This window comes from Macrobrachium rosenbergii, chromosome 23 (genome assembly GCF_040412425.1).
Source record: "Macrobrachium rosenbergii isolate ZJJX-2024 chromosome 23, ASM4041242v1, whole genome shotgun sequence".
In the NCBI taxonomy this organism is placed as follows: domain Eukaryota; kingdom Metazoa; phylum Arthropoda; class Malacostraca; order Decapoda; family Palaemonidae; genus Macrobrachium; species Macrobrachium rosenbergii.
In genome coordinates, this window is record NC_089763.1 from 32,718,755 (window position 1) to 32,742,136 (window position 23,382).

Sequence of the window (23,382 nt, forward strand, 5' to 3'; positions counted from 1 at the left end):
GACAAGATTCCGATGGAAGGGCCAAAATGAATTTTGTTCAGTGGCATAAAGGAGAGAGTGAAAAATAAGACTTTATGAATCATAGGAACATAGAATACCATTAATACCTTGCATTTTATAATTTACTTACATTTTTTATCTATTTATTAATTCGTCAATTTATTTTTTCTTTTGTAATAACTAGTTTTTTTTTTTTTTATTTCCTATTACCCTCCGTTTCTTCTTTCCAGTGAACACCATACTCTTTGGAAGCTTGAATTTCAAATCATTGACCCCTCTGAGCTTGTTCCATATGAATAGGGTTCATCTTCTGAATAGCAGTAATAATAATTCAGATTATGACTGAAAAAGTAAGACAGATAACAACGTATTAAGACTGGGAAATGGGTGTGGATCAAGTGTTCGTTCTGAAAAAATGTGAGAAATTTGAAAGCAAAAGGGAATAAGCTACTTGGCACATATGGACCTAAGAAAAAGCTTATGATAGAGGCAATGTGAAAGTCCTTACGAATGAGTGAAAGATATTGAAAATTAAAGTTGCTGAGAATAACTTAAAAATTATATAGTAAATTAAACCATATTAGGATATGCGAACAGAGGGGTGATTGATTTGCAGACACACACACACACACACACGCGTGCGCACACACTCAAGCAGAAGCACTATTAAAATACTCGTTTTATCTTCCGCTGTTTCCTGATTCATATGGTGTATGTTTAGTAACATTCATTGTTGCTCTTGGCGTCTTTTTGTTAAATTATCCGTATTTTGATAATTTTGTAACGTGCAAACCAGACTCATACTTTGAAATATACAAAGCACGTTACGTACATACTTGACCAAAAAAATTTTTTTGACCAAGTTACAAGGGGAAAAAAATGTTGTCCCTAAACTCAACATTGCATATAAAATTATTTACAATCATAGTAAAATTAAACAAACTGAAAAAGATTCCGCCCCCGGGTGGGCTCGAACCACCAACCTTTCGGTTAACAGCCGAACGCGCTAACCGATTGTGCCACGGAGGCTTGAGAAGCAACAGCGGATTTTGTCAATAGAACGTTAGCCTTCCATTGGATTCTGCTAGACTAAGTTTATCTGTGGAACAGTATTTTACGTTCAAATCTAGGGTTTAATTATCAAAATACTTCCAAAACATGCTGTAACACTTACATTCACATTACTGCAAGATTATTACGAAAACAAAATCTAGTACGATACAAAACATTACTTCAGTTCGTAGTCTGGTGTACGGCGAGTCTTCTTGCTTATTCACCTAACGCTGCGAGTACGATGTTTGACTGACTAACAGTTTGCTTTATAAAGGTTATTTGGCTTTATTTACGTGATTTCCTTAATCCCAGACTCCCTTTCTTAGACAGTACGCTCATATTTTAACGTCTTTTTTGGCTTTCGACATCCATAACACAGTAGGATTTTGTCAATAGAAGGTTAGCCGTCCCATGGCTTCTGCTGGACTAAGTTCGCCTTTGTAATAGTATTCTACGCTCAAATCAAATTTTATATTAACATACCTACTAAAGCATGCTGTAATACCTGAATTCACGTTAATGAACGATTACGAAAACATCACTTCAGTCAATAATATCGTAGACGGCGAGTCTGTTTACACCAAACGCTACGAGTGCCGTCTTTTACTACAACAGTTGGTTTATAAAGTTCTTATTTTTCATTTTTTACACAATTTTCTGAAAGCTAATCCCGCTCTTTATGGCAGTACGCTCATATGTCGCCTTCCATTATGCATTCTCTACCTCCCGACCGACTAACTGATGTGATACTATGCACCTGCTCTTGAATAAAGGGACTATTTGCTTATTTACGTGCTATTTTCTGGCTAGTTTTCAAAATGAATTATCCATGAAAAAATTACTTTAGAATACTGTACACAGCCAGAGTCATCGGCATATGAGTTTGCAATATTACTGTTGAAAGCACGACGAACGCACGCAAGTCAGGGCGCTTCTGACCTTGAACGAAGCTTTATGTGAATTAATGTTACTTAAACAAAAAATTCCTGCACGCCACACCATACAGATTAAGATGTACCCTCGGCTTAGGCCTATACTTTATATATTATTTCTTTTTTGTTGTGAACCAAGGAATACATCAGCCTATCCTCAATTCAGCAAACGCTTCAGAATAACTGGGTGTTTGGATTACAGTTGTGGGGAAACCTATATCATACAGAGAGAGAGAGAGAGAGAGAGAGAGAGAGAGAGAGAGAGAGAGAGAGAGAGTGACGACCTTGAATATGAACATAAGAAAAAGGAAATGATAAAAAGAAGAGTAGAGTACTGAATTCTCCCACCCCTAACCAATACGAACAACTTTAGAGAGAAGAAAGAGAAATATGGGTAAACGCACGCAAATAGAATTCCGGAGCCTGGCAGTAGAGGGAAGGACAGGACTTCTGCTTCGTAAATGGAAGATGTAATGGTAAGACAGGTTTTACGAAACTATATGCACTGTATCTCTCTCTCTCTCTCTCTCTCTCTCTCTCTCTCTCTCTATATATATATATATATATATATATATATATATATATATATATATATATATATATATATATATATATATTTTTTTTTTTAAATATACATGCACATATATATTATATATTTTACTAATATATATATATATATATATATATATATATATATATATATATATATATATATATATATATACACGTGTAAGTGTGACACCAGAGAAAAACAAATCAGCAATCACTTCCGCGTTACGCCCGTAACTACTAAATGAAGGATGAAACTCTTGCGCAGAAGACTTCCCAAACCTCAGTCGCGCCGTATAGAATATACAACAAAGCTAATCAGTTGCACGTCGAGCCCATGTCCTGCTTAAACGATGAAACACTTCATAGGTATAAACCATTTCTTATTTTCAACCGAGTCACTTCTCTTGTAGTGGCAACGAGAACCGTCATTCGCGGCGTCGATAACCTAGATGTTGTCACGCCAGTTTTAGTAGCCATAAATCAATCAATCAATCCGTCATTCAGTGGTGGGTACCCATCCCAAGGTGTAAAGAGGTTAATAAATATTTTGATAGTCGCCCTTACAAGCGCTGATCAAACACGAGGTACACTATAACAGGGGTCCGATAGAGATGGTATGGTATTCTCGTGGCATTGTTCAATGCGAAGAGAGCGCCATGCAAAAGGAGGGAGTAATGTGCAGCATGGCAAAGAAGCCATGTTGTCACGAAAGTCCAAATTGTTAACATAAGGTAACAGAAACCTCGTTGGGAAATCAGATAACAAAAGATCGTCATTAAGAAGATTCAACTTTCCAAAAATATTCCGGTCTTATTTTCTCCAAAGTTCCATCTCCGTTTATACAAATGTACTTTATATCCACAATTTCTTTTGATAAGGACGCGCTGACCTAATATAAGTCTGACGTGAGAGTTTATATACTTCAGCCGGTCCTGAGCCCGGATAAAAAAGGACTGTCAAATGACTATGGGTCTTTCTTGTACTAAAAAAAAAAAAAAAAATGAAATACGGTACAGACTTTAGCGTTGTGATGCAAGCAGAAATGGGCGATAAAATCTGATAAGCGCTAAGGTAAATTATGAAACAAGGTTGGACTAAAATAAAATGTCCTATTCCTTTCGACAAAAATAAAATACCACATTCCATTCGCTAAAAAGTCCTATTTCGTCTGACAAAGACGAGGCAATTTTATATAAAAAAAGTCCCAATTGTTTTCCTGGTAGGCTAATCGATGCGGGAAACAAACAAACCAGCTCTACCTATTGGTTATCCTTGCAAACAAGGCAGAAGACAAACAACCTAACCAAACATGCAAACAAAACTGAAACGGGAAATATACAGAGCTAGTCAATACCCAGTCTGCTATTAGCAGCCCCGTTATCTCCCATAACATTCCGTAATTGGAGGGTAATAACAAGGTAATGACGGTCAGCAACCTTTGCCTAATTACAAACGCACGCCTGGCAGACATGAGGGGGCATGCGCCTAGACCCAGCGCTTGCTCCTAAGAAGTGCTTTAGCTGGGAACGTTATAAATTAACTCATTATGAGACCATTAAAATATCAGCTATATCTCAACCATCTCTGAAACTGTACAATGAACATTAGTCCATAAATTTGTACTTGGGCGTTCAAGCACACCTCACAAAGGTTATGTAGTGAAGTTTCTGTAGTGTAATGCTACAGTACATTGAAAGCAACAAGGCAAGTTCTCTACAGAGCCTAATACCTATTTTCTATAACTTTCAATACAAGTTTACGGAGGAGCAAATAGGGGCAGCCCTGTGATAGTATGAAGGAATCGGTGGTCCGGTTAAAATACTCAAGAATGGGAAATTTCAATAAATAAAACAATGTAACATGCATATACAAGCATAATGTTACACCAGGACGCTGAAGTTCTTTAGAAGCTCGCTCTCTCTCTCTCTCTCTATATATATAGACCATATACAGTATATGCGAGTGTGAATGCCATAACCCATAAGCAAACTTCTACCGAACCTTAGCGGTCGGACGAATTAACACTACAATAACCCGAAAACCTACAGAGAGGAATAAGCATTTAGATAAACCAACAAAATATTTTATACGAACAAGGAGGCGTTTTTCACTAACCCCTTTCGAGAGATACTATTGCACTAAATATGGAATATTTTAATTGTTGAAGTTATAATCTACCTCGAGATACGCCAAGTAAGGATTATTTCAACCGTTGCCTTTAAAATCTGCAATGAAACCATGTTTGTGGATGTCTTTAATATTGACGAATGGATTGCTCTGTCTATATAGCTGCAACAGCGCCGAAAACTGCGCAGGGGAACATAGGCCTATAATCCCTTGACCCACTATAGCCTAGGGCGCATGGGACTCTCAACCTCATCTCCAAATCCATGCTTACAAGACTTTCATACCACTTTATCAGTCTGGTGTGAGTAGCATGGATCGCAATGAAGCCGGAACATTCAAACAAAATGAGGGACTACGTAGCTTACGAAGAATGGACAAGTATAACGAATGTGTTAAACCGGTGTATAAGAATAGGGTAGTACTAGGTCTAGCCCTCAGGCGTAGCAAATGGCTGAAGGTACCCAGGCCAGGTGCCAATGATGCTGACATGGGTTGAATTTATACCCGGTAAGTTTGTAAACAAGCATTTAAAAAGATAAACAAAATAACAAACATGCTCAGTGACATACATCACAATGATTGGTCACGTGGCGCTCAAGGGAAAGCATTATGGAGGTTGAACCTTACCTTGGCAAGTCGAGCAGAAAACCTTCTCGTTCTAGTCGTTAATCGTTTGATAATAATCACAAAATTATCCTCAGACTGTTGCAGAATCAATCAGCGATATGGATGCAATAAATATCACCTCAAATAAACCAAGATGATGTAGATAATCGACGATAATGCGAACAGGTCATTGAAAGAGCGGGTAACTACAACAACCTGCTACGTCACTACAGGAAGTTACGTCATCACACGACCTTAAATCACAAAACGTTATACCTTCTTCGTAGATTTACGGCTAATAAATACAATTAAAAATTAGCGATATTATAAACACTAACCTCTGTATAGTCAGAACGTCCTTAAACAAATGAAATATATACGTTTTTTCATTCCTCCGAAAATGAGAGGCCGCCAATGAATTGACCGAAAAGTTACGGAACAAATGACTACCGTCAATCCGTTCCGGTTAACTTTCCAAAAAATCAACAAAGACGGTCTTCTAATGAGTTAATTATTGTCAATAACTGTTAAGGTCTTGTTGGTTTACGAAGTAACGGTTATTCCTAAGCAGTTAACTCCTGTTCCCTGAAAAAAATACATAAATAAAGCCGATCGTAGGCTCAGTTCTGCTTGTCCATTCACTGGTTTCGAAAGACCAGTTGACGTTTGTGTGTGAAATCAAAATTGACCGTTGTTGTTCCTTCTTTATTATTATCTGATTCCTCTCTAATATCTCTAGTTTATTTAATTTCTTAATCATAGCGTTCATATAAAGACAGAAAATTCATAAAATATACAAAAACAAATAAAATACACTAAAAGCCCCTTTTAATAAGACGATTCAATCATCATTGAACGCAAGGCCTTTCCTCCAAAAGTGTGTCGTCATTAGTACTTAACTCTTAACGCTTGTAAGACGTTTCGGTGTACGAGGTCCAACAATCGCGGTAGTATTACTAATTGATCGGTGAAAGTTAATTTTTTTTCGCTTTTTAAGCAAAGTGTAAACGTTTTACGCAACGCTTTGACATCTGACGAACCGAGGATCATTTAAATATTCAGGTTCGTTGAAGCAGACGACGATAAACCGGTGTGGTTCGTGGAGGAAGTCGTCACAACAAGGTGAGATTGGTTTAAATTGTTCAGCGTATGCTGTTTCAGTGGCGTATTACGCATTTAATTCTATATATAGTGTGATTTTGGGACAGTTTGTCTTTTCGGTAGATTAAATGTAGATATTGTTACCGCCGCTGGCGTGGATAACCCAGAGCTAGAAAACTAGGCCTATGTGTTGCTAAACTCTTTAAATGCATAGGTCTAGGCCGATATACTTTTTCCGTGACCTCTTTTCCCCAAGTCGAATATGATGTTGGTTTGATCGGCAGTTTTTTGGTTTTTATACCTCAAGTGCCATAGCCCCGTAAGCCTGTGTGGTTTTAATTCCTTTGCTTGAAATAAAAAGTGGGTTTGAAGCCATATTTTTTTTGGGGGGGGAGGGTCGTCTTAAGTGAGGTGTGTACTCTGTAGGCATATGTAATGAACTGAGACGGGTCTCGGCCGAAGATGTGTAGGGTATGGTATGAAAATTATCTTTCAAATAGTAACAAAAATAATTAGTTTGCATTCATTTACAATTTAGGAGGCGCAATGTGTACATATGCAGTTGTTTTTTGCTGATGTTTGCCGGTCGCAATTCTGCCCTTAGATTGTTCCAGAACAATGCATGTTTCTTTCTAAGTTGAAATTCCCCAACCTCTGCATCCTGTTGACTAGTAAACTGTCAATGCGTTTTAAATGCACTTGTAAAATTAGGTGTGGAATGTACGCTTGGGTACTTGACGTGGTTTTTTTTTTTTTTTTTAATTAACTTAGTTATTGGGATGTCTTCATGCACAATCATTAAAGCAGTGGCTTATCACGTTAGGAATGAAAAAAAAATTGTTGATTGTATAAGTACGACAGTTTACCTTAGTTATGGCAGTATGAAGGACCCTTTTCCTAACACGACATGAAGGCTAAGTGCGCATTTATTGAAAATGAACCAGAGAGCCGACAGTTTGCTGGTCATGGTAGAGCGTGAGTTTGGCATGTTACCCTCCCCCTCCCTCTCCCCCTCCCCCTCCCCCCAAACGCCACTCCTGACTGACGAAGGATCATGGAAAGGATCATCTTGATGTCGGGTTGGGTATGTTTGATGGATTAAAGCAATGCATGGCTAAATGGTTGTAAAGGAAGTGTACGGAGACGAAGCCGTGTTCAGGGGTTTAACTTTTTATTTATTGAGAGGAAAGGGTTCGGAATGGCTTGAGACACAGCATGAGCTCCACCAAAGGCCATGAACTGACGGAATCATTATTAGCGTTGACCGGAATTTCGTATTTTAATCGGTATTGGTCTGCTGGGAGGTAAAGTGCACAGGTTCCCCTCCCTTCCCCCTCCACCCCCTTCGTCCCAGATCGGGTACGTTTCTGCTATTGCCAGTTCATTCATAACCATTTCGACCTTTATGCCACGACGCACGTAATTAATTCAGTCGTATTGCATATTCGTCCACTGGCTGTTTTTGTGACCTGCGACTGAATCGTTCATTGGTTATCATCAGATCGTCTATAGATTTTTCGTAGTATTCCATACTTATTTTGTCCTGTTACCAAGTTTACCTAGGCCTAGTTTTTTTTTTTTTGCCTTAGTTTTACCAGACCACTGAGCTGATTTCCTTTTTCTTATTTTTTGGCTAAGAACCAATTGGAACGGGGCAGCGAATGGTGCGTTTGCTCTTGGTACCTTTTTTAAAGGAAGAGGGTTTAGCCCCAGGAATGTTATAATCCTGCTCACATTATAGCGAGAAATGAATTTCTATCACCAGAAATAAATTCCCTAACTCTTCATCAGCCGGACGGAGACTCGAACTCGGGTATAATGACTCGCCCAACGATGAGTTTTTTTATAGAAAACTTCTCGGATACTTATTGATTACTCCCATGAGGTGTTGGTATAATGATTAGAGATTTTTTTAAACTGAAGGGATGAGCTAGCACAAAGTCTGTTAACCTGATTGGTTGTAATGTTATTTTTTCAATAACTTGAGTAACTTCAATGGTATACTTTTAATACCCGAGACTGCATCGACAAGTTTTTATTAACCTAAAATGTACCCGTGCATTTGTACTGAATTTTTGCGAACGTGTTGTATGCGAGGATACAATTTTACTTCGTCGAGATTTAGGCCTAGATCAATGATATCACGGTTAGTGGGTAAAATAACTTACAGAGAACTGATGATTTGCCAACAAATGTCATTGATACCCAGTAAAGGGACCGAGTTACAGAATTTTTTGTCACATTATTGATAATTTTTTTTATTATTTCAAAATAGTGTAGGCTAATCGAACGACATGTAGTCTGTGTTTTCCATATACTCATCTGTTGGGGAAGTGTCTGTGCTTGAGGAATTGTCTGTATGGCAACAGGCGGTTAGTGCTCTGATGAATCAACGGAAGCGTAGACTTAAGTAAATGTGCGTGCGCATGTGCACCCACGACAGTGCTCAAGGACCCGTGCACTGCATGAACTAGTGAATGGAGTTACAGCAGGTTTTGTTTTTTCTATTGTGAACTTGTTTCATATATGAGAATGATGGGATAATATATATTATTATTAAGGAAGGGCCACAAATGAATTTTTTACCATACTCCAAACAGGTATAATATATGTGTATATATATACTGTATATATATGTATGTATGTATGTATATACATATATGATTATATGTATATAATTTATATTATAAATATAATTTATGATTATATATTTAAAATTTATTATATATATAAAATAAATTTATTTTATATATATATATATATATATGTATATTTATTTATGTAAATTAGAAATTATCTTGAACTCTTATCAGTCTTATCATTCGAGTACGATACTTACCTAATCGACGGCTGTAAATAATCTTTGAACCTTATTGTAACTGATTGTCGGTGAAACCAGCACGCGAAGGCAATGCGGTTTACTTATATAATTAATTAATTAATTTTTTTTTGTGGAGTCATTACCCTCTACTTTCAACCCTTCTCTGTTTTCGGGGATTCGAACCGTCATTATTATCATTATATTATTGCTGTTTCGACAAAATTGAATTCGTTTTCCCGTGTAACTACCCTCCTTCCACCGCATTTCCATAACCCTTTTAAACCTTTTCGTTTAAGAGGCAAGTTTTTATCAGCCTGAAAAGTCTTTGAAAACTTTCTTACGATGGTACAGCAGCTTCAGGAGTGTCCTGCGCTTGAGGATGACCTACCTGATAACGCTCGTTAGGCTACATCCCACATTTACAGTGTCTCCTTATCCCTCCACCTCCCGGCCCCAAATCTCGTTATCAAAATTGGCATTCTGAGGCTGTTTTCTTTCCTCATAGACACTCGTATTGTTCATGAGGTGAGCCTGTCCCCTGCTTCGTTGGCATTTCAGTAAAGCAATCAGTGGTCGGTCACCGCAAGAAAATTTCGTGTAATTATAACTTGAAACTGTAAACTCAACTACATTTGCCTTCGTTGAAATCGCATACACAGAATACACGTTCACCCTAATGTGAAGATTTTGCCGAATAGGCACTGACAGCTTGGTTGGAGAGAGAAAGAGTTGTTTCCCTTGAGTACAGATCTTCTGCAGATTTTTCCCTGACAGCCTTTCGTAAATTAAAACTGTTTTTAATGACATGTTTATACGTTTCCCTCAGGGGGAGATTGTGGTACCATTTCAAACTGAGCATTCATTATTAGTTACTACTAGTCAGAAAAAACGCACATCATATATTAGTCAGGCAAACTTCGTCTTGTTAACATTATATTAAATTAGAAAGTCACCAACTTGCGTAACCAACATCAATAGTTACACGTCTCCCATCCTAATTAGCCTCATGAATCGTTAAAAATCACGTCACATACCGTAATTCTATTAAAACTTTTTCAGCCAACGGACAAATATGTAAAATTAATAGTCTGTCTTTAAAGAATAAACGAAATTATAAAGTAAGCAGCTATTTAAATTCGTAAATGTACTTGTCATTGGTGCCAGTTAGCGTCTCTACCCAACGAACAGGAGAAATTACGCATTTATAAATTGCTATATTTAATTACAGAACGAAGGGTGAAGGATTGTCCGCATTCATCTATGAATTTATATATAGATCTAGAAGCTAGAGACGTGGGTCTGATTAATTTATGAAGTCTACAATATTACGAGGAATGTTTTTCATTGTGAGCATGAAGTACCATAATTATTCATCAGCCGTCTTTGTTGCTGGCAACACTGCCTTCATTTGGCATAAAAGAATCCTAGCATTTATGAGGTTTGAATTTTTCTTACGCATCAGAGTGAGTGATTGGTGTTTTAATTTACAAACGCTCTTTTAATTTATAAAAGGCCTTAGAAACATGAAGAAGACAGCCTTCACCGTACTGTGGGTGGTTTGTGATCAGGGAACAGAAGGAACTAATGTAATAATTTATTAGCTGTCTTGGTATGTGACGACCGTGGCTTAATTTTTCTATGACCACTGTACAGAATTAGCTCGTGGAGACTGATGTGGCCAGAGCAGAGAAAATAGCTTTGTTATTTCAGTTTAAGCCCTTTTTTGTTGCTGTTAGTCATTGTGGATAGATACAGTTTTGATTGTACACTCACTGACCCAGCAGTGTATGAAGGCAAAGTTTTTAAATGGCGAAATATAAGATTATCATAGTTGTATATATGAATGGCTTCAGTGGTCAGCGACGTGTCTGATTTATGCAAAATTACCTTATGATTTTTTTTTCCCTAAAATGTGATGATGTGAATACTAACGATCGCACTATTTGCCATTGCGTTTTGACTGTAATGAAGAAGCTGCAGCTGTAATTAATTTTAGATAATACAAGGAGCTGGCATACTTATTAGTGAGTTATGTATGGGAAACTCGAAGTTCAGGAAGTAGGGAAGTATTAACGGCTTCTCACAAACAGGGGCAGTTATCAATGTTGCAAGTGTACCTCCGGTTGCTAACGAATGCTTATGGGATTTACATGAATTTATGCAGGTTTTGTAGGTTATGGTTTTGCAGAACATAAGAAATTGCTGTATATCTGTAGGGGATAGGCCCGGCATGAACCTTAAGCTGTGCACTGTATACACTTAAGGTTCTTTGCACAGTCTGCTCGGCCCCTGGTTGCAACCGTTTTCAGCCGCTTTTACTGTACCTCCGTTCATATTTTCGTTCTTCCATCATACTTGTCAGCTTCTCTTAACAGTTTTGTAACATTGTGTTCAGCGATGAATGACCTCACAGTTCCCAGCGCTTGGGCTTTGGCTCAAATTTTATATTCCAGTTCCTACAGCGGCCAGCGAAATGTAGTCGGTGTTAGCGTGAAATATAGGAACTTGGTCTTTAACCCTACAGGAAGAACTGGGAATGGAGTGGACGGGTTGAGCAGTAATTCTCTTTCATAGAAGTGTAAGAAGATTTTGGACAGTGTATGTCAAGAGGATATATACATTTTTCCTCCTTTTTTTGAAATGAAAATTTTCTGCGAAGTATTAACTTTTTTATGAAAAATATTTTTCAAAGTATTTACGCGTTAAATGTAAACAAAATTTACTACAGCACACAAACTGATGTGAAATATTTAATGCCTATTCATCATTACATTAATATTATTTTTACATTAACGTTAACTTGTGATCTGTCAACTTGCGTAACCATTCCACTGTAGGAAGCTTGCGAAGTCAAACTGAATCAGATTCCTTCGTCATAAACACTAATAAAAGTTGATTGAATAATAATAGAGAGATTTATTGAGTAAATTGATATGTAAGTGCAACAATCTCTCTCTCTCTCTCTCTCTCTCTCTCTCTCTCTCTCTCTCTCTCTCTCTCTCTCTCTCTCTTGAATAATATTTCATGATGTAGCAACATATAGTATGTTCCCCATATGGAGGATACTGCCGTCAGTGCACCTCGTGCGGTTCACTGTAGGCAGTACTTACAGTTCTTTGCAGCGTGCCTTCGGCCCCCTATAGCTGCAGCCCCCTTTCGTTTCTTTAACTGTACCTCCTTTCATACTCCCTTTCTTCCATCTTCCTATCCACTCTCTCCTAACAATTAATCGATTCATAGTGCAACTGCGAGGTTTTACTCTTGTTACACCTTTCAAACCTTTTACTGTCAATTGCCGTTTCAGTGCAGAATGACCTCGTAGGTCCCAGTGCTTGGAATTTGGCCTAAATTCTATAGTCATTTCAATAGTGTGTTCCAAATACTGTGGGAGAATGAGTGGTAAATGATAACATTTTTAATGCTTTGCATGAATATCAAAATGATCTCACAGACCATTTGTAATTTCAGTGTATGATAAATGATTGCATTTGATTTTTATTTTTATAAGGTAAAGAAATGACATTTTCATGATTATGCCTCTCTATTACTCAGCTGGGTGTGAATTAGGTGATAAATTGGCAATAGCTAAACTTCCTTGGGTGCATGCATTGTTGGGCAAGGTTTGTGTCATTTTGTTCCTATGTCCGTTCACAACAGCTGAGTGTAGCTTGTAAGTTTATCAAAAAGCTTTGCAGTAATATAAGTTTCTGTTTTACTCAGTATCACCCATTCGTGTAACATGGGTGCCGTGAAACGCGTATATAGGAAAGGTATTGTTTTATACTAATACTGTTACATGTGCAAGTTTTTAATGCACCCACCCACTACACAAGTCTATATATATATATATATATATATATATATATATATATATATATATATATATATATATATATATATATATATATATATATATATATATATATATATATATATGTGTGTGTGTGTGTGTGTGTGTGTGTGTGTGTGTGTGTGTAAACATTTAATGTGTGTTTTATCATATAAATAAAAAAATAAATGTAAATATAAATATATATATATATATATATATATATATATATAATATATATATATATATATAACATATATAACAAATATATATATATATATGTATATATGTTTTATCAGATATATATTTTATCTATATTTTATCTATATATATATTTATTTGATAAAACATATATATATATTTGTTTGTGTATATATATTTATATTTTTATATTTATTTATTTTTATTTTTAATTTATTTAATAAAACACACATTGAATGATTACATACACAAACATGTAATATATATTTTATATATATATATATATATTATATATATATATATATATAGTATATATATGTGTCTGTGTGTGTGTGTGCTGGAATTAATTGTATTATGGTAGATGGTAAATAAAAGATTATCTCTGTAGGTTAGATTTCCGCTGCTGCCCAAGATGAGGACGGTTTCTATATCCGTATGGAGCTGCGGTGTCCGAGTGGTTAAGGAGATGGACTTGAAATCCATTGGGCTCTGCCCGCACAGGTTCGAATCCTGTCCGCAGCGGTTGTAGTCTTTATGGATCCTAGTAGTTGGATGGTTAGAACAGGTTCGAATCCTATATACCTCAAAGGTTTCACGCTCACTTAACGTAAAGAGTTACATTCACTGAGTTTAAATCTTACCTAAAAAATCATGTTTTAAAACTTTTCAAGAACTTGTTCGTTTTGTGATCATAGTGGGTCATAATGAGGCCTGGGGAAACATGAGATTAGGAGATTTGCAAAGAAATCGAAGCGCATAAAAAAACTACATTTTTGTAATAAAATGTTGAGGTTCGGTTATGATGCTTCTTTCTTTGCAGTTGGTGTTCAGAATATCGAGCCAAGGTCTTCAGTCCTAGTTTGTTGTAACAATTGCAAGAGACTGTGAAAAATAATGTAAGTGTGAAAATTTTATATTTGAATAACAGTATTAAGACATTTTGAAAGAACTGGAATTTAACATTTAATATGTGAATATCATTATTAAGAGGTTGGAAAGGACAGAATTGATTTGCAGTTGTTGAGACTGTAGGAGTGTTTAAAACTGGAATTTGTATTACGTTATTTCTGTTATAACGAAGTTCCTTGTGTGATTGTTGGTAGATTAATAGTTACTGTGCCTATTATGAGCGTTTAATAATTATAATTATAAAACTAATTACCGTTGATTATTCATCAAATTTTGTAACTGAATTCATATGTAGTCAATATAATGACGGTCGTAGGGAAAAATTAAGCCGTGACCAAATAATTAGTAGATACGCGCATTTGAATTTACACACAAATATATACTGTATATGTGTATATATATATATATATATATATATATATATATATATATATATATATATATATATATATATATATATATATATATATACTGTACATATTACATATACATATACAATATACACACACACACAAAAGTTAATTTTTAAAATGTGGTCTACGACGTTTGATCCTTCCTTCTCTTGGTAGCCTATGTGTTTGTCCTGCCTAACCTGCATCTACAATATGGATTAGAGGTCTATACGCATATGAAAATGTCGCGAAATAACCTTTGCGTACACAATACCCCTGTTTCACAGCCCCTCGCTCGTCGCGCACGTGGACGCCTGCGTTGCGTAACAACGCGTAACACGGCGTTGCATCAACGGCTCCGAATGTATTTTGGGGACGGCAATCGCCACTTGCCGAATGACGGAGCCATGAATTACGCACACCTAACCTTTCCGTGGAAACGGCTGTAGCTTTCGCTGGTCAAATGTCGGGGCTGAAAGATTCAGGGATTTTGGAGAAGTCCTCTCTCTCTCTCTCTCTCTCTCTCTCTCTCTCTCTCTCTCTCTCTCTCTCTCTCTCTCTCTCGTATTGTCGTGAATTAAGGAATCTCTGATTGACGGTTTGATTTTGTCCGGCTGGTGACGTCAGTGCAAGTGCTGTCCTTTTGGTACCCCCTCCTTCCTCCTTCCTCTCCTCCTACCCTCTGTCTCTCTTGTTCGCTCTCTCTCTCTCTCCTTTCCCAAAGCTTTGTTATGAAATTCTTATGGGTGGGGTTGGTGTAGTTGTCTCCTTCTCCCTCTCTTTCTGCATTCGTGCATACAAACACGTGCTCACACACACACACATACACATATATAAAATATTATACCCGTGTGTTTTTAACTATTGTCATTTTCTCATAGATGGAATGGCTTCGGATTGAGCAGTTCATTGGGCATTCACCCAGTGTTTGGCATTTCATGCATCCACCCATCCAAATACTGCCCAGACCAAGCGTTGACTCACTTATAGAACAGCCCATAATGTCATGCAAGAGAGATGGTCTCCCCGTCTTTCAACCAAGAAGTAATATTGAAGCTTAAAATACGCCACAAGTTATTGGTCGTCCTCTTCCCAAACAGATAAAAGTGAAATCGTTTTAATTCGGCTGAGGACTGGGAGGTAACGCTTTAACAGTATATTTTAGAGAGGATAGCAGGACCCTTGAGTGTGCTCACTCTGATGAATTATTATTAGGTGAGAATACTTTATGGAAATCATTTGTCTGATATTTTGGGAGATTTTGCCGACATTCTTTATCTCGTCAGATATTTTAAAGATATTTTTAGAGAAACATCATTACTTTATAATTTGATCACTTCAAGAGGTACCTATTTTTTTATGTGATTCCCAAAAGTTACTTATTTCAAGAAATTAAGTGTCCTGGTATTCGTATATTAACTAAATGTTTTCATTCCTCGCCATTTCGGCAAGTGTTTTTAGTTCCTATCCACTTTTTGTTTTTATGATTTATGTATAAAAGCATTGGTAGAATTCATATCTCTTTGAACAAGGATAGTGTCGCCTTAGTTTATGTTAGGTAGGTCATGGGGAATAATAGTCCTGTAGGTTGGCCTTAATTTGTTTGTTAGGTAGGTCATAGGGAATAATAGTCTTTTGGGTTTGCCATGGTTTGTTTTCCTCTGGCCTTAATGCTTTGTCTCTACAAATTTTAGCCATCTTCTTCGCTCATTGTAAGTTGACATATATGTATTTTGCCTTTACCAAAAAGTTAGCATCAAAGTTGAGTTGTATAATTGATTTAACGGAGCGTGGACGGGCGTTGCAGGGCGTAAGGTGAAGCAATGCTAAGTTGGAATTTGTAGTTTTAATATAGGTTATTTCAACTCATATAGTGTTAATTCTGAGTTGTCGTATTTACTACAAGTTTGGCCACAAGTCCGTTGGAATGTGTGCTTAAAAAGACATCATTATCAAATATTTTAATTTTTATATTCGCTCTTGTTTTGTAGCTTTTACTCCATAGGTGAAACCAGCGATAATCCTTTGCATTAAGAACAACCGCGTCTTAAATGATTAGAATATATGGTAATTATCCGGGAAATACGACGTGAGTAACAGAAGTTTGTCAAGTTGAAAATAATTGAAATATTAACACCTTACAGGGGAAAGTCATTATTAAAATGCTAAATATCTGAAAGCTCTTTAGGAGAGGTCTTCTTTAAAAGGGTTAGTTTAAATAGTTTTGATGTTTTATGATATTCTAGTTGACATTGATTAAGAATTCAAAATATGCTAGTGGAGAGTCACGTTGAAAATTGAGTGTAAATATATTCGTAAAATAACGCGTGAAAGTACAAGCACACGGTATATTTGTTTTTTGGACTAGACTGCAATTTCTGCAGCTATAAACACGACTGCATTTTATTATGTAAATAAATTTTTATGCTTCATTAGAATAGCATGGAAAACAGACTCAATAATTTAGTTAACGAAGCCAGGTGATTAAGAGCTGTAAACATTACTATACTGTATATTTGATATAATATTTATGGTTCATTAGAATGGCTCGGAAAACAATCGTAATGTTTTGCTCTCTTTTTGTATATTAACGAATGCCAGGTGATTAAAAGTTCCGGGTAGCAGTATCGATTAGGCGTTAGATTAATGAATGAAATGACATTTAATAGAGTGATATTTCAGTTAAGCGAGGGAGGGAGAATGCGTTTTACTGGTTAGGGAAGGACGTTAATACTGTCTATAAGTTTCTAAGTTTCAGAGTTTTCTATCTTGATCGTTGGTATTTAATTGCGTGATATTTTACCCGATGCACGTTTGTTTCGAAGCTCGGAAATCGGGTTTGTTCTTAGAATCAGGTCACGTTTGTTCTTTGTCAACATATATGTTAGAGTCAGGTTGGTATGTTAGTGTCAGGTTTGTGTTTTGGCAACATAGATGTTAGAGTCAGGTTTGTTATTTGTAAAAATATATGTTAGAATCAGGTTTGTTCTTTGTCAAAATATATTTTAGAATCAGGTTTGTTCTTTGTCAAAATATATGTTAGAATCAGGTTTGTTCTTCGTCAAAATATATGTTAGAATCAGGTTTGTTCTTTGTCAAAATATATGTTAGAACAAGGTTTGTTCTTTGTCAGCATATATGTTAGAACTAGTTCCTTCTTTGTCAACGTACAATTTAGAGTCAGGTTTGCTCTTTGTCAGCATATATGTTAGAATCAGGTTTGTTCCTTGTCACCATATATTTTAGAATCGGGTTCGTTCTTTTTCAACGTATGTTAGAGTCAGATTTGTACTCTCAACACATATGTTAATAATGCTGATTCCTCAAAGGAAATTTATTAAATTTAATGTCACAATTATGGGAGCCTTTATCGATACCTCATGTTCATTTGGAAAAGAGGTTTTATTCCTAAACTAACAGATATTTCGTTAAAAGTAAATTGACATATCCATGTGACTTGGCGAAGTAAGAAAGAAAATAATGAATATTTTGTTTGACAGGAAGACGATGAATGAATAAAAAACACAACATAACGTAATGTATGTGTACAGTATATATATACACATTATATTGCGTGTGTTTTTTCATTCATTCATCGTCTTCCTGTCAAAAACAAAATTCATTATTTTCATTATATATATAATTATATATATACACATTATTAATAGATTAATTATTTACTTATATATTACAGTAGAGTTTTTGGAAATGAATATTCGTTACATTACAGTAGAGCCTTTGGAAATGATTATTCGTTAGTGGTGTTCAGTGTCATAAAAGAACGAAACTGGTGTTAACGAACTGCAATGTCATGCGGTTGATAATGAATGTGTGCATTAGAGAGGGACAACAATATGTGATAGAGAACAACTACCTTTTACGATGCAGAACGTGTTAAGAGAACCAAGTGATGCAGGAACGAATCGATTTCTGTTGGGCTTCCCCTTAGGTGCGCATTCGTTACTCTAAAACTCGTCAACAACTCCTCTTTTGGGTTATTTATGAAGGTAATGAAATCTCTTACCACCCTCCCTCCTCCTCCTCCTCTCCCTGCCACCCAATCAACCCCCCAAACCCAGACAAGGAAGGACCTCTTTCTATCCCCGTCCCACACCAGTACCCGCCTACCCTTTGCCTGGTCTGTTCGGTTTTGTAAGTACCTGTCAGCATTGTCTCTCCCCCTCCTCCTCCCACCATCAATTCTTCTTGGAGGGTGGGGGAGCACCGCCGTAGTCAGTATGCATAGGCAAGTTTGGTAAAGTTAATTGATATCAAGGGAAATCGTTTATCCGGATATCAAACCCAGTGGCTTTAGTTTTTCCATCTTTTTATACACGGGTTTCATGTTTTAATTGACCACCAAGCGGAGATTTACTTAGCATTTAGTGAGATATTTTTTTTATTAGGCCTTTAACAATTTTTTTAAACATTTCGATGCCATACAGCCTTGTATTAATGTGTACCGTTACTTAGCTTTACCGGTAGTAAAAGCTTGTGATTATATGCTTGGCTGCTTGCATCCTACACTCTCCAGACTTCATTGAACACGTTAAGCATAATAAACCCTCGGTTATAATGTGGAGGTCATGAACCCGAGAGTCAACTAGTTTGTTCAGCCTTTTGAACCATTAAATTCCGTAATGTGGAAGCCTTGTCATCATTGAAAATGACTCCTAGTTGGCGGGTTTGTTGCAAGTATAATGAACACTGTGTGAACATAAGCAGTCACGAGAATATATATGTATATATATATATATTTATATATATGTGTGTGTGTATGTATATATATATATATATTAGTTTATATATATATATATATATATATATATATATATATATATATATATATATATATATATATATATATATATATATATATATATATATATATATATATATATATATATATATATCAAAAAAGCATGAAAGAATTCGAGAAGTTAAGAGGGCATGTTGGCTGTTACAATTACATATGTATCTGGTAAAAAGTGACCTGGTAGATTCTATATGTATGCATATATATTATATATATATATATATATATATATATATATATATATATATATATATATATATATATACTGTATGTATATATATATATATATATATATATATATATATAATATATATATATTATATATACATACAGTATATATATATAAGCATTGAGCTACAAATGTATTTAATATCCAATTTGCTCTACTGAAATGATATTTGTATATATATATATATATATATATATATATATATATATATATATATATATATTTATGGAAGAGTAATTATAGTTGATAAGAATGCTTTATAAACCAAGGTGATGTGATAAAAATTCATTTATATATATATATATATATATATATATATATATATATATATATATATATATATATATATATATATATATATATATATATATATATATATATATATAATGTGTGTGTGTTAGATTTATTTTCAAAAAAGTTGAAAGCAGAGCTACTAAAATACTTGAAAAATAGAGTAAGTGCCAAAGAAAGTAACGAATATAAAATCGAATTTTCTATATAGAAAGAAATATGTGCAGCGAAAAGCGCCTAGGTAGTTTCGTCATTAAAGACATTGGAGTATTTGTTGTATTTATTTGAGGCTTCGTGTTTTTAAATGAAGGGAAGTGGCGAGATTAAGTGTATTGAGAGATGAAGGCCAATAGAACATGTTTTAAATGGAGGTAACAGCTGAAAATAGGAAAATGTTTTGCAAGCGCGGTGGTTATTTCCAAGCAAATATAATTAACTATCATTAAAAGACTTCAGCCTCTTCTCGAACCGTCCCCAAGACTGGAAGGAAAATAATAAGAACATTAATTTTGAGTATAAAAGCTTATTCAAGAGTTAAGAAGGTCTAAAACACAGTATTCAGAGCGACATTTAATGTGTTCATTATAATAAATTGGCAAATGGTTACAAACAAGGTCTCTTTAAGAAGAGTGTAGCTAGTTAATTTGCAATGAAATATAGATGTAAAGTTTAATATCGAATTTAATTATGGGATGAAAAAGAATCTTGCTTCAGCCCACCAAATTTCAGAAAGAGAAAAGATACGTTTCAAGGTTTCTTCATTGGCTTATAAGGTAATTTGTAAAAAAATCTCTAACTTTTCAAGCAAGACTAGAGAATTGAATGCCTTCAACATTAGGGAGAGAAAGGCGGGTTTAAAAGAATATAGTTAAACTCTTAACGCTTTGTCTCTTAAACTTGCTTTTCTCTCTCTAATGTTGAAGCATTCAATTCTCTAGTCTTGCTTGAAAAATTATAGAGGGTTTTTTTTTCTAACAAATTACCTTATAAGTCAACGATGAAGCCTTGAAACCTATTTTTTCTCTTTCTGAAATTTGGTGGTCTGAAGCAAGATTCTTTTTCATCCCATAATTAGATTCGATTTTTCTGTTTTTCTCGATATTCTCTTAAACTTTGCACCTAAATTTCAGTGTAAATTACAGGCACCTGTAACACGGTTGAACGTACTGAATAAGTCAGGACGAAACCAGTGAAGCCCACATCAGTTGAGAAATGCCAGAAAAATTAAGGATAATTAAAGGAGCATTGCAAGTTTTTATTCCCCCCCTTTTTTTCCCATTAGAATCGTCAAGTATTTTTATCCTTTTTTTTCCCCCTCGGCATCAGGAAAAGAGTTCTAGAGTTCAACAGCAGCAAAGTGCACAAAACAAAAGTCGCCCACCATTCATCCGTAACCAGACGTCTTTAGCCTTCCAACAAATGCAGACTTAAACTTTCCTATTTTCTGAGGGAGGGGATGTAATTTTTTTTTGGTGGAGGGAGGGGAGGGGTAGGAGGAGGTCGGGGGTGGTTGGGGGTGGGCATTGGCCGAAAGGCGAGAGACGGTCTTGTATAATGAAAGGCGCCGGAGAAAAGTTTGCGATCGCTATGTCAGTCAGTGTCAGCGGGAGATTGCGGGTTTGGTCATCGTTTATTAAGGGACACATGGATTTATTGATGCCGTGCCACACGGTGCGTTGGCGTTTTCCTGGTTTGTTTTTTTTCGGGTTGTACTTCTTTTCTTTTTTTTGGGGAGGGGGAAGGTTTTTTTTTTTTGAGGGGGAGGGTGGGGAAGGTGTCTCTGGGTTCGTCATTAGCGATGCTCTGTAAGTGCAGTATTGGTGGTCAGTGGTTGAACTTTTGTTTGCGTGTATGTAATGTATGTTTGCAAGTTTATATGTATGTATGTATATGTAAAAAGTCCTGTGTTTGTGTATGTACAAGTGTGGATGTCTTCGGTATTTGACAAATACAATATATATATATATATATATATATATATATATATATATATATATATATATATATATATATATATATATATATATATATATAGATATATATATATATATATATATATATATATGTATATATATATATATATATATATACTGTATATATATACACACACACACACACACACACATATATATATATATATATATATATATATATATATATATATATATATATATATATATATATATATATATATATATATAAAACCTACGTGTGAAATAATGTTTAAAGATGTATAAGTGTAAGTTTGTGTGTTTGTTACATGACAGGATTACCAACATACATAATATATAGTTGATACATTTACAAACAGCATCAGAACTCTGTGAAAACAGAAACACTTTCTTGAGGTATAAAGGTTTGCCTCCATTTACGTTTTAGTAGTCTTGTATTATTGGTAACTGTTTCAGTTTTATCGGTTTTATCTTTTGTCGCTTTTGGTGCTCCAGCGAAACCTTGCAAAGACTATTCTAGGTGGCTGTTAATTTTATATGCAGCGACCAGTTTATAACGGCAGGCTGATGCATGTTTCTTGTTTGACCTCAATCCGTATGGAAAATGTAAAGGAAGAGTTAGTAAACAGAGAAGGCAGTAATCCGGGAAGGAGAAATAGGCAACACTTGAATATATATATACGAATCATTCCTGAGAATTGAAGGCAGGTTTAAATAGAGGAAAATTAGATTGCTGAATCTTACTTCTTCGTTCTCGAGCACAGATGCTGTTCCTCAGTCAGACTTTCTTTACTGTTGTTCATACATAATTCCTCACTCCGTTGTCCCGATTGGTAGGCAAAACCTGTTATGCAAGGAAAATATTTTCCAGTGTCGAATCCTACAGTTGGGTAGCCTTAGGTCCTATCACTCGAGTTTTTTTTTTTTTTTTTTTTTTTTTGGGAACAGCTTTAACGTTGCAAAGATTTTCAAGTCGAGGAATTATTTTAAGCTGCGTTTTCTCTCTCTCTCTCTCTCTCTCTCTCTCTCTCTCTCTCTCTCTCTCTCTCTCTCTCTCTCTCTCTCTAACTGTTTGCCCATATTCCAATATATACACGTTTTTTGTTAGTGTATGATGATACAGAAGAATCTCTCTCTCTCTCTCTCTCTCTCTCTCTCTCTCTCTCTCTCTCTCTCTCTCTCTCTCTCTCTCTCTCTCTAACTGTTTACCCAGATTGCAATACACGTTTGTGTTAGTGTATGATGATGAAAGAAGACTCTCTCCCTCTCTCTCCAAAGTGCAGTGTAGGTTGTATGTTAGTGTATGATGATGAAGACGACACGCTTTCTCTCTCTCTCTCTCTCTCTCTCTCTCTCTCTCTCTCTCTCTCTCTCTCTCTCTCTCTCTCTCTCTCTCTCTGGCGTACCCGAAGATACCGAATCCCCAAGCGAACGTATTCGGATACGGACTGTGCAGCTTTAATAATGAACTGTGACTAGCTGGGATCATCCGCATTCTCGCTCCCGTCTTCGCTATCTCAAGCACAGGTCACACAACTCCAAGACACACAACGGCTCTCTCTCTCTCTCTC

At 35.7% G+C, this 23,382-nt stretch overlaps 2 non-coding genes across 2 annotated transcripts; one reads left to right on the forward strand and one right to left on the reverse strand.

Annotated features, from left to right (window-relative positions):
• Positions 1 to 955: 955 nt before the first annotated feature.
• Positions 956 to 1,029, reverse strand: TRNAN-GUU (transfer RNA asparagine (anticodon GUU)). The gene has a single exon. It is a non-coding gene; the product is annotated as a tRNA-Asn (tRNA).
• Positions 1,030 to 13,662: 12,633 nt separating this feature from the next.
• On the forward strand, positions 13,663 to 13,744 carry TRNAS-UGA (transfer RNA serine (anticodon UGA)). The gene has a single exon. It is a non-coding gene; the product is annotated as a tRNA-Ser (tRNA).
• The last annotated feature ends 9,638 nt before the right edge of the window (positions 13,745 to 23,382 follow it).